Genomic DNA, 10,419 nt, shown 5'->3' with positions numbered 1-10,419 from the left:
GTCCATCATCCATCTATGATCCATCCATCTGTCCATCCTTCATTCATCCATCCATCAATCCATTTATCCATGTATCCACTCATCCATCCTTCATCCATCCATCCATGCATCCATCTATCCATCCATCATTCCAATGATCCATCCATCTATTTGTCTTTCCATCCACTCTTCCATGCATATATCCGTCTATCCATCTAAAAGACTTTATTGAATGTCCACTCTGTGCCAAGCACTATATTCTGGAGATACAACTCTGTGCAAAGCAGACATGCTCCTGCCCTCAGGGAGATTACAGTACAGCAGGGATGACAGACAATTTCATAAGGAATACAGCACTTTGTGCCATGGCCTTATCGTCTCTGTTTATCAGTTTCCTTATCTGTTGCATGGGATGATAATAGTACCTACCTCATGGGATTATTGCCAAGATTTGATGAGGTCATAGGGGTAAAGGGCTGGCCCAGTGCCTGGCATGTAGTGAGTGCTCAATAAATGTGAGCTACAATGATAATGACCATCATGATCATGACGTAGGTGATGATGATGAAGAGTACTCAAAGCAGCGCCTGGCACCAGCTAAGTAACTGTATGTATCTATGAGTTGTTTAGGGGCAGGCTGGCTTCCTTGGCAGCAAAAGAAGGTAATGGGACTGGTGACCAAGCCAGCTTCTCAGGGTGGGGCAGCCTATGAGCAAATCATCTCAACAAAGGGGCTGTGGGTGCTGGCCATGCCACCTGGCGCCGGGGTGTGTGGGTCTGAGGGCATCTTGGGGGAGCCTGAGCCAAGGCAGCTGCCTGTCTGGTTTTCCCAGTTAGGAGCTGGTTGTGAAGTGAAATAAGCCATGAGACCGGGAGCTGTAGACTGCCTTTGCGGGGCTGGGGGGTGGCTCTCTGGAAAGCTCGCAGAAGCTGAGGGGAGGCAGGGGGCACGGGCGGCCGAGGTGGGGATGAGCCATCGTGTTGGAGGGTCCGGAGAGGGGGCTGTGGCTGGAGCTCTGGGGAAGCAGCCGGAAGTGGTCAGGGGGTCCCTGGTGGTGCCCCATGGGGCTGATGGGGACTGAGGCATTCCAGTCTTGTTGACCACGGTCCCTCCAGCTCCTGAAATGGCACCAGGCCATCTTAGGCACTCATTTGGGGAGTATCTGGGAGCACAAGTTGAGTGCACGCCAAGACTCTATTGGGGTGGTCTGATTGAACTGTCACGCTGGCTTCCCCAGAAGAAGCAGTGGGTCTGGAACCAGACAGAAGTGGGTTCAAATCCTGACACCCCCACTGACCAGCTCTGTGGGTCTGTGGATAAGACACTTCCCCTTTCTGAGCCTCAGTTTCCTCATCTGCAAAATAGGAATTGCCGTATCGACACTGAGGTTGTTGTGTAGAGGGGGGACGGTGAAGGGATTTAGAAGGTACCTGATACAGAGCAATGGCTATTGTCATTATCCACACATCTGGGGTGACACCCAGAGTTGTGACCCAGGACTGTGGGATTGGCCCAGTGTGGATGGAGTGTCTGCTGAACCCCACATTGTGAGGTTTGGGGGAGGTGTGGTGGGGTAGAGTCGGATAGATCTGGAATCCTTTGTTTACTTGCTGTGTGACCTTAGGCAGGCTACTTACCTCTCTGTGCCTCAATTCCTCATGTGAAAAAGGGGATCTTGAAAGCAGCCATTCTATAGAGTTCTTGCAAGAGTAAATGGGATCATGCATGAAGTGCACAGAGCCTGGCCTGCTGTAAATGCTCGGTAAGGGGGGGCTGTCTTCATTATCGGTGGTCTTCAGAGGAGGAATGGGGTGAAAAGGCTTTGGGAGTGTGACTGTGAGAGAAGCGAGGGACTCTGGGTCTCGTCCAAGGGAAGCGGCTTGAATCCCTCCCTGATGCGCTGGGGCTCCCTTCTGAAGTGACCCACCTCGGTGTGTCTCTGCTGACCCACTGGGTAGGTCAACAGGGCCACTCTGGTGAAGGCGTTGAGGTCTCAGGAGATGCTTGTTTCCAGGAGGAAACCTAAGAAAACCATTCAGCTTAACCTCTTGAGTTCCGTGAGGCAGGACTCGGGCGATCTTGACCAGAGGCCACACCATACGGGGGAAGGAGCGTGGACTCTGGAGTTAAATCCCAGCTCCTCCACTCTCCCGCTGTGTGACCCTGGGTGAGTCACCTAACCTCTCTGGGTCTGTTTCTTTATTCATAAAACTGGACAAAGCCCCCTTCCTTGCAGGGTTGCCTGGAGGCTGAGCAGAGAGTGGGCTTCTGTAAATGGGAGTGATTTGTGCAGGATCCCTGGAGGGCGAGGGAGTGGATGTTAATGAACGCTGGGGCTGGTCCAAAACTCCAGTCTATAAAACTCCTGCGTGCAGCTTCTGGTGAGCTGCTGATGGGAGTTTCTGTGAAGGACGCACGGGGATAAGGGCCCATTGTTCCCAGCGAGCACGGTTTTATGGCTCTTAGAAAGCGTCTTTCATCTCCGAGACCAGGGAGCTTATGGAACCGCCCAGCCCTGGGTGGTGAAACTGGGGGACGCTGAAGGTTTCTGGGGCTGGTGCCAGGCTGTAGGCATGGCCAGGCCCTCCGGCTGCAGCTCGGGGCGGGCGGGCGGGTGGGGGCTGGGTCCCATCTGGAGTCTGGAGTGTCACTCCAGTCTCAGGGCTGGCAGCTGCAGCGCCTCCCTTTCCCCAGGCCCAGAACCTTCCCTCCTGGAGACCTTCTGTCCCGACCCCCAGTCCCCAGCCTGGTCTGCCTGGCAAGGCTGGAGGCTCACGGTATCTCCTGGGTGCCCTCTCTGCTCCCCCTCCCAGTGCCACATCCGCTTCATCCTCATGGCTGCATCTAGAACAGGCCTTGGGCCCAGTCTGCTGTCAGCTGACCAGCCCCTCTCATGCTTGGGAGCTTTGCCTGGCACCCTGAGCCGAGCCCCGGGCAGGGGCAGTAACCTGATGCCAGGAAGCGAAGACCTTGTCTCCTTGTCCTTTCTGGCTCCTTGGCCAGGCCCCAAGCAGGGAAACCCGATCTTACCTTGGCTCAGCAGACAGCCCCACGCCCTCCGCCTGCTTATCCCAGCAGAAGCTGCAGATATCCCGAGGGGTGGGTGAGGCTGGTCCCTACTGTAAGATGGCCTGTGCGGGCTGGGCTGGTGGGCAGAGTATCTAGAGGTGTTTGGCGCCCCTGGCCCACATTTACCCCAGGCTGTGACTTTCCCCCTTCACCTTTTCCATTGGGGGAGATATAAGAGGCTTGGAGCAGGATGTTGGGGACACCTGGTGACTTAATCAGTCTCAGAATCCCCCCTCATCCTGCACCAAGCCAGTAGCCGTGGGCAGCGGACACCACCTGAGTGTCAATCTTTCCTCTTGTCATAGGAATAAAAATCCACTCAAGTGAGTACCAGGGGAGGGGCTCTCCATGAGGACACAGCAGGTCACTCTGATGGCCAGCCAAGGCTAGGACAGAATGTCTTTGTGCCTCAGTTTCCTCATCTGTAAAACAGGGCTAAAAGTACCTACTTTTATAAAATTAACTTTTTTTTAAAAGTCTGGCACCTGCCCCGGAAACCTTTATGGGGTTATTGTGAGGATTAAGTGAGTTAATATGTATAAAGCGATTAAACAGAGCCTGGTGTAAAGAGAGCGTCATGGAGGAGCTTGTTATAATTATTTCTATTATTTTTGCTGTGAACGCCTTCCCGGCCTGTCTGGTCTCTGCCTCGCTGTCTTTTACTCTGCATTCTTTCTTTTTTTTTTTGCGTTTCTAATCCCCTGGAACCGCAGCTTGAACTTGGCTGGGGTTTGCTGGAAGGTGGACGCAGCCCCAGCTCCGCACCATCTCTCAGGCTCGGTGTCCCCCGTCATTTGGCCAGGTCCTCCTCTCTGCTCCCTCTCAAGCGCTCAAATTCCTGGGAGAAACCAGCTGATTGGCCCAGTCTGGTCAGATGTTCTCCCTCGCCACCAATCAGCTGTGCTGGGGAGGCGTGGCTACCGCGCTGGGGGCGGCCCGGAGGCAGCTCCTGGCAGGCGCACCCCAGCCCCTGCAGAGGCTCTATGGGAGCGGCAGAGGAACCGTCAGCAGTGGTTTGGTGCTTTTTGTGTCAACCCACAGGGGCGTTTCCACGTTTCTAAGTGTTCAGGACAAGCTTTCAGAACTCCTCCTGCTGCTGGCGCTTGCGATCGTTGGGCTCACAAAGTATTGGCTCACTCAGAATGTGAAAGATTTGTCAATATTAAAAATCAGGGGATTTCTTCTAGAAATCTGGATCGCTGGCTTCTCTTGGAAAGTAAAAAGAAAGCTCTGGAGACACTGGGCATGGTGATGCACCTCCTAGAACCGGGTGGTGACGGCCCCCTCTTCTGGGGCATGCGCTTTCCTGGCCTCCAGGGCCCTCTTCCCGTGGTGTCCCCAACTTTGAGACCTAGTGTCAGTTATCATGGCTCATCCTGCCTGGTTCTCCCGTTGCCATCCCCTCCCTGGTCCCCTGCTCACTGGGGTTTGTCATACCCTGGCACTTTACCACGAAATGGGAACTGCACAAAGAAAAAGAAAAATTACACAGCTCTTCAAAATTTTGCAATATGTATATAAGCCCGGTTCTGCACTAAATAGTTCACAAATATTTAATTCTCTAAACTACCCCACGAGGTAGGTATTATTACTTTCACACATACCATACAGGGGATGAAACTGAGATGCAGAAAATTAAGCGACTTGGTCTAGATTAGCAAGGCCATCTGACTTTAGAAATAACTTCAAACTCACAGAAAACTGCAAGTACCATACAGCTCACATTCTTTCCCTCCCAGGCATTTGAGAGGAAACTGCTGACTTGATGTTCCTTTACTCCAGATCTTTAGTATGTGTCTCCTACACGCAAGGACGTGCTCCCATACAACCATGAGACAGCCACCCAAATCAGAAAATTCACACAATACATTTCTACCATCAAACCCTCAGACTCTATTCAAGTTCTGCCAACTGGACCAAAAGTGTCCTTTCCTGCAAAAGGGTTCAGAACCACACCTTACCATTTAGTTGTCGCGTCTCTTTAGTCTCCTTCAATCTGGGAAAGTTCCCCAGTCTTTCCTTGATTTTCGTCACCTTGGCATTTAGAGGAATGTCCCGCCATTTGGGTTTCCTTGATGGTGATGTGAGGCATGCATCCTGGGCAGGAACATCATGAAGGGATGTTGTGTCCTTCTCGGGGCATCACAGCAGGAGACTCAGGAGGTCAGATACCCCCTGACGGGTCCTGGGAACCCACTTTGACCACGCGGCTGAGGAGGTGTCTGCCAAGTTTCTCTACTGTGGGGTTGTTCTTTCGCCCTTTGTGGTTAATAAGTATTTTGTGGGGAAGTACTTTGAGATGAGGTAAATAGTTATTCCTAGCTTTTAATTTATTTACACCAGTAAGGACTCTTGCTTTCCTATTGTGTTCAATGGGATGTAAATCCTTACAATCGTTATTTATTTTGATGCTTAAGTCGCCCTGGGTTTGGCTAGTGGGAGCCTCTTTGAGTTGGTTTCTGTGTCCTCTTGCTGTGTTCCCATCACTTCTTGAGCAATGTATTAATTTCTGGCTCAAGAATAGATTTCAGGCTCAACTTGTTCTTTCTCTGGAATCAGCAGTTTCTCGCAGGAACTCTTGTTTCTTTTAGTAGAGAAGAGTGTTTGGAAACCATGGTCTGGCTGCTCAGTGTGCTCGATGCTATGAGGTGTCCCTGGCCCCAGGCCTCTTGGTGGACAGAACTATGAGCTCACACCAATACCTCCGATTCCAGTCCAACACCAACACTTCCAGTAGAAGTAGGGCTCGTTCTGCTTTTCTCCCTTGCCATATTTGTAATTCCTTCTCCAACAGTGAGAATCCTAAGAGTTTGAACTCTTTTTTTGGAGGAAGATTAGCCCTGAGCTAATATCTGCTGTCAATCCTTCTCTTTTTGCTGAGGAAGACTGGCCCTGAGCTAACATCCCTGCCCATCTTCCTCCACTTTATATGTGGGACGCCTACCACGGCATGGCTTGCCAAGTGGTGCCATGACCGCACCTGGGATCCGAACCGGCGAACCCTGGGCCATGAAAGTGGAACATACAAACTTAGCCGCTGTGCCACCAGGCCGGCCCCAGAGTTTGAACTCTTGATCACTACTATACTAGGTTGTGTCTCATAATGTTTGTGACTGTTTATGATAATATAGTGTCAAATAGTGCATTAATCTAATTTTGTCCGTGAGAGGCTGAAACATCTGTTAGGCTATACTGGATTGGTCCTTCAAAATCCTGTGTGATAGAAGAGGGCAAAAGATTGCTCCCACTTTACAGGCATTGGGCCCGAGTGGAAGACGGTGAGAGCTGTTCGTAGGGCCCTTCGGAGAGCTCGGGGTGGCAGAGCCCTGCATTGTGTCCGTGTCCAGCCCACTGGACGTGAGTGTCCACCCACTGCCCCCCCCCCCCCCCCCCCCCCCCCACCATGGTTGTTTTGGAAGAACTTTGAGACTTCATCCCCAAGAGAAGGAGCTACTCAGACTGGCCCTTCCCTGACACCAAGGCCCATAAAGCGGCAGCTCAGAAAAGTCAAGTTTCCTTCTCCCCCTGAGCCCCCGGAACCGCCTCCACCTGTGGCTATGCCTCTGCCCTCAGCTTGCTCCCCAGAAATGCAGGTGTTGGGCTGTGAGGAACCTGGGAGGCCATCCCAGCCCCCTTCAAAATGCCCGTCCTACTAAACAGGGGCAAGGGTGTCACGGGGAAGAGGGTGTCATCTTGTAAGACAGACTCTATTGTCCTCATTTGTGACCAAAAGGTGATCCAGCCTCTCCTGGATAATGGCCTGTTCGTGACTGGTTAGATGATACAGTCAATAATGAGGACGAACTGCTTCCTGCACGCTCTCCCTTCGTGCGCCTGTGCGAAGGTGGTTTATGCTCTTGGGGAAGTCCACTGTCCCACCCAGGCAACCTTGGGCAAGTCACTTAGCCCCTCTGGCCGATGGAAGATATGCCCCCTGCCCCGCCTGCCTCCCTCCTTCCCAGGTCAGTGTCGGTGACAGCAGAGAACAGAGTTCCAGTCTGGTCCAGATGGATCCTTCATGATCATGCTTACACAAAAAATCCTGCCCCACAGAAAGCTCAGTGAGTGGGAAACTCTAGTTAATCAAAGGTTCTGGGACGTGGAAATGTTCCCGTGGAACAAAATCCTTTTTGTTCCTTTTGTGGTTATTGAAACCCATTTGCTCATCTATTTAGCAAATATTTGTCTCGTGCCTACGCTTGATCAGACTCTGTCCCAGGTGTTGGGGATTCCACCATGAATGAGACAGGACAGTCCCAGCCCCCGGGACTCACAGCCCGGGGAAGACATGGGGCAAATACACCGCACAACGCGGCAGGATGGGTGCATTGACAGGGGGACAGGAGGATGCTGTGGGAGCCAGGAGCCCAGTCTGGGGACACTAGGGAAGAGATCCTTGAGAAGGTGTTATCTACGTCGAGAGCATCCAAAAGCAGTTAGCCACGGTGTCTGGGGGCTGGAGCAGTAGGGGCATTCCAAGTGGAGGAAGCAGCATGAGCAAAGGCCCAGTGAAGCACCTCGTATGTTGCATTGTGCTGTGCAGCTTAGAACACGAAGCTGGGAAGGCAAGAGAGCAAGGCTGTGTGCGCGTCAGGGAGCCAGATGGTGGAGGGAACAAGAATGCGGGAGAACGTTGCCTGGGCTGGGGCCTGACCTGGCCTGGGAGGTGAGGGCTGCAGGCTCATTTATTCTCCAGTCTGTGTTTTGTGATATGATTTTTTTTCTTGTAAGAGCAGAACATGGAGGGAAAATAAACCGAAAACACTAATTCAGAGGAGGGGCCTCCAAGTCAGTTGGGTGATACAGAGCTGAGAGGGATGGTGGCAAGTAGAGGAACATAGCTCCTCCGGGCCTGCAGAGTGTGGCCCCGGGGGGAACGAGGGCCCGGCATGACCAGATCTTCACATTTGTTAAGAGAAGCTAGGGGCTGGCCCCGTGGCTGAGTGGTTAAGTTCGCGTGCTCCGCTGCAGGAGGCCCAGTGTTTCATTGATTCGAATCCTGGGCGCAGACATGGCACTGCTCATCAAACCACGCTGAGACAGCATCTAGAAGTACCCACAACAAAGAATATACAACTATGTACTGGGGGGCTTTGGGGAGAAAAAGGAAAAAAATAAAACCTTTAAAAAAATAAATAAATAAACAAAAGAGAAGCCAGCAATCTGGCTTTTCATGGGAAATCTGCCAATTGTTAGGTGTTGGTAACTAATTAACAATAACAACAGGACCTCTGTGAATAAAACAAAATGCTTCTGGGGCTCCATTGGTTTTATGAGCTGGTGGATTGCAATCCTGGACCCAGAAGCCTGAGAGTGTCCACTTGGAATCCATTGGATCCACTTGGATCCTCTGATGGTGAATGTGCCCCTAACATGCGCTCGGCTCTGGCGGCACAGGAGGGCATGGGGTGTGGTCCCTGCCCTCCAGCCTGGTCACAGCTGCCCTCAAGCCGGAGACAGTTCCAGTCAGCATGTGTCCAGAGCCAATTTAATCAAACAACAAAAGAGCTGACAGTGCACCTTACCAATGCAGGAGGTGCTGCAGAGCTCCGAGGAGAGGCGGTCAGGGAAGAGGCCACGCGGGCGGCTTCCTGGGGATTCAGGGCCTTCTGGCAGTCTGGAGCTGGGGGGTCAGCCTTTGTGCAACCAGAGAGGGGCAGGCCTCCGGCCTGGAGGACTCAGGAGGGCTCAGGTCCTGGAGAGAAATGGGATCGCCAAGGAGGGCAGTTGGAGTAGGTCTGAAAGGCTTCGAATGCAGGTCCAGGGAATTGCACTCAGCTCTGCCACCCCAGCGGGACCCGAACATCTAAATTCTGGTCCAAGGCTTAAGGCTCAGAGCCCTGAGGTCACTCGATGGACATCTGAAGATGTTCTTGCTGCTTTGCTGGCATTCTAGAAGCCTTCTGCTCTGTTATCACAGCCACCATTTATTCACCGCTGGAATGGAAGCTCCACCAGGGCAGGGGTCATGCTTGTGTTTTCACTGATGTCGCCCGGATGGCTAGAACGATGTCTGGACCACAGTAAGTGCTCAACAAATATTTACTAGCTGCTCACTATGCGCCTCGTTGCCCTCGGCCTGGGGCTTCGGACAACTCTGAACAAGTCTGAGGACAGGCTCTGTGGCGCTTATGTCTTGTGCGGGGATGGACAATACACAAGCAAACGGACCAATGAATACGATGATTTCAGTGACCGTGGCCTGGTGTGGCTTGTCTTGCTGCACTGTAGTGGCCTGTTCATTCCTGTCTCCTCCTGGCCTAGGAGAGCCGAGGGGGCAGGGCCAGGGTCTGTCTGTTCCTTGTTTCATTCCTAGCCCCTCGGGCTGGTGCCTGACAGATAGGCAGTATGAAAAAGATGTTTTTGCCAGCTGCATTGAATGAACGAACACAGGTGACAAAGATTCCAGCCTACACACACCTGTGCCCTTCGGAGGCTGCAGAACTCATCATTATCAACCCAGGAGTAATTGCTGATAAGCAATTGCTGATAAGCCTGCTACGTGAATGTCGTTGCAGATAGAGAGGTAGCAGGGCAGTGTCTAATAACAACAGGGATAATCTTCATTAACGAGCAGATAACTATAATTAATTGCATCATATCCGGAGGCCCTCTTTGGAATTCTGGGAGGGAGTAACTAGCATTTGGCAGCTTGGGGACTGGAAGGGAGGGGCGTGCTGGGATCTGGGCTCCACCACTTCCTTCCTGGGGAGCTCTGAGCCTCAGTTCCCTCATCAGGAAAAAGGGCCTACATGGCAGGGCTGTCGCCAGTGCTGATGCTCTCAAAGCCCTCAGGTACCCAGCCCCCAGAGTCATGGTTCCTGAGGTCATTATCGGAGGCCAGGGTGCCAGGCCACCGAGGGGCTGGAGGGCTCTGAGCTGCCTACAATGGGTGGGGGCCCATCTCACGGCCAGGGTTTCCCCCGGGGCCAACCCACGACTCTCTGGCCCTTCTGGGGAACCCCTGGGCAAACCCCTGGAAGTGAGGGGGCAGAAGCGCGCGCGCGCGCGCGCGCGCGTGTGTGTGCACGCGCGGGACCTTTCCAAGGGAGAAACAGGGAAGTGGGAGAGTGGGGGAGAGCTTCCTGGGGGGAGAAACGGGCAATTGGGAGGGGACACTGGGAGTGATGGAATGAGGGGTCCTTGGGTGACCCGGGGCAAGGCCTCACCCGCTGCGGGCCTCAGTTTCCCCACCTGCGTGTTGAGAGGTCGGGTCAGTGTGGCCCCAGCTCGCAGCCCCCGCCTGCGGGTGGTTGGGGAGGGTCCTCCCCCCGGTGCCCATGCCCCGGGGCGGGGGCGCAGGCGGGGCGGCACGGCGGCCGCAGCCCGGCCAGCAGGGGTTAAGCGGTGACTTCAGCCCGGAGCCGGCC

The 10,419-nt window shown here is 53.4% G+C and overlaps 1 protein-coding gene across 8 annotated transcripts in view; it reads left to right on the top strand.

Annotated features, from left to right (window-relative positions):
- ARHGEF10L (Rho guanine nucleotide exchange factor 10 like) overlaps nt 1-10,419 on the top strand; it is a 152,675-nt gene that overhangs the window by 5,722 nt on the left and 136,534 nt on the right. The window contains exon 1 of one of the 8 annotated variants that reach the window (XM_046660356.1): nt 9,742-9,844. The exons of the other annotated variants lie outside the window; for them this stretch is intronic. The gene's annotated coding sequence lies outside the window, so the exon portion shown is untranslated. Of the gene's footprint in view, nt 1-9,741; nt 9,845-10,419 lie in introns of those variants that run through there. 8 annotated transcript variants of the gene reach the window in all.

This window comes from Equus quagga, chromosome 5, assembly GCF_021613505.1.
Source record: "Equus quagga isolate Etosha38 chromosome 5, UCLA_HA_Equagga_1.0, whole genome shotgun sequence".
NCBI classification, from domain to species: domain Eukaryota; kingdom Metazoa; phylum Chordata; class Mammalia; order Perissodactyla; family Equidae; genus Equus; species Equus quagga.
This window is presented reverse-complemented; position numbering and strand designations above follow the sequence as displayed.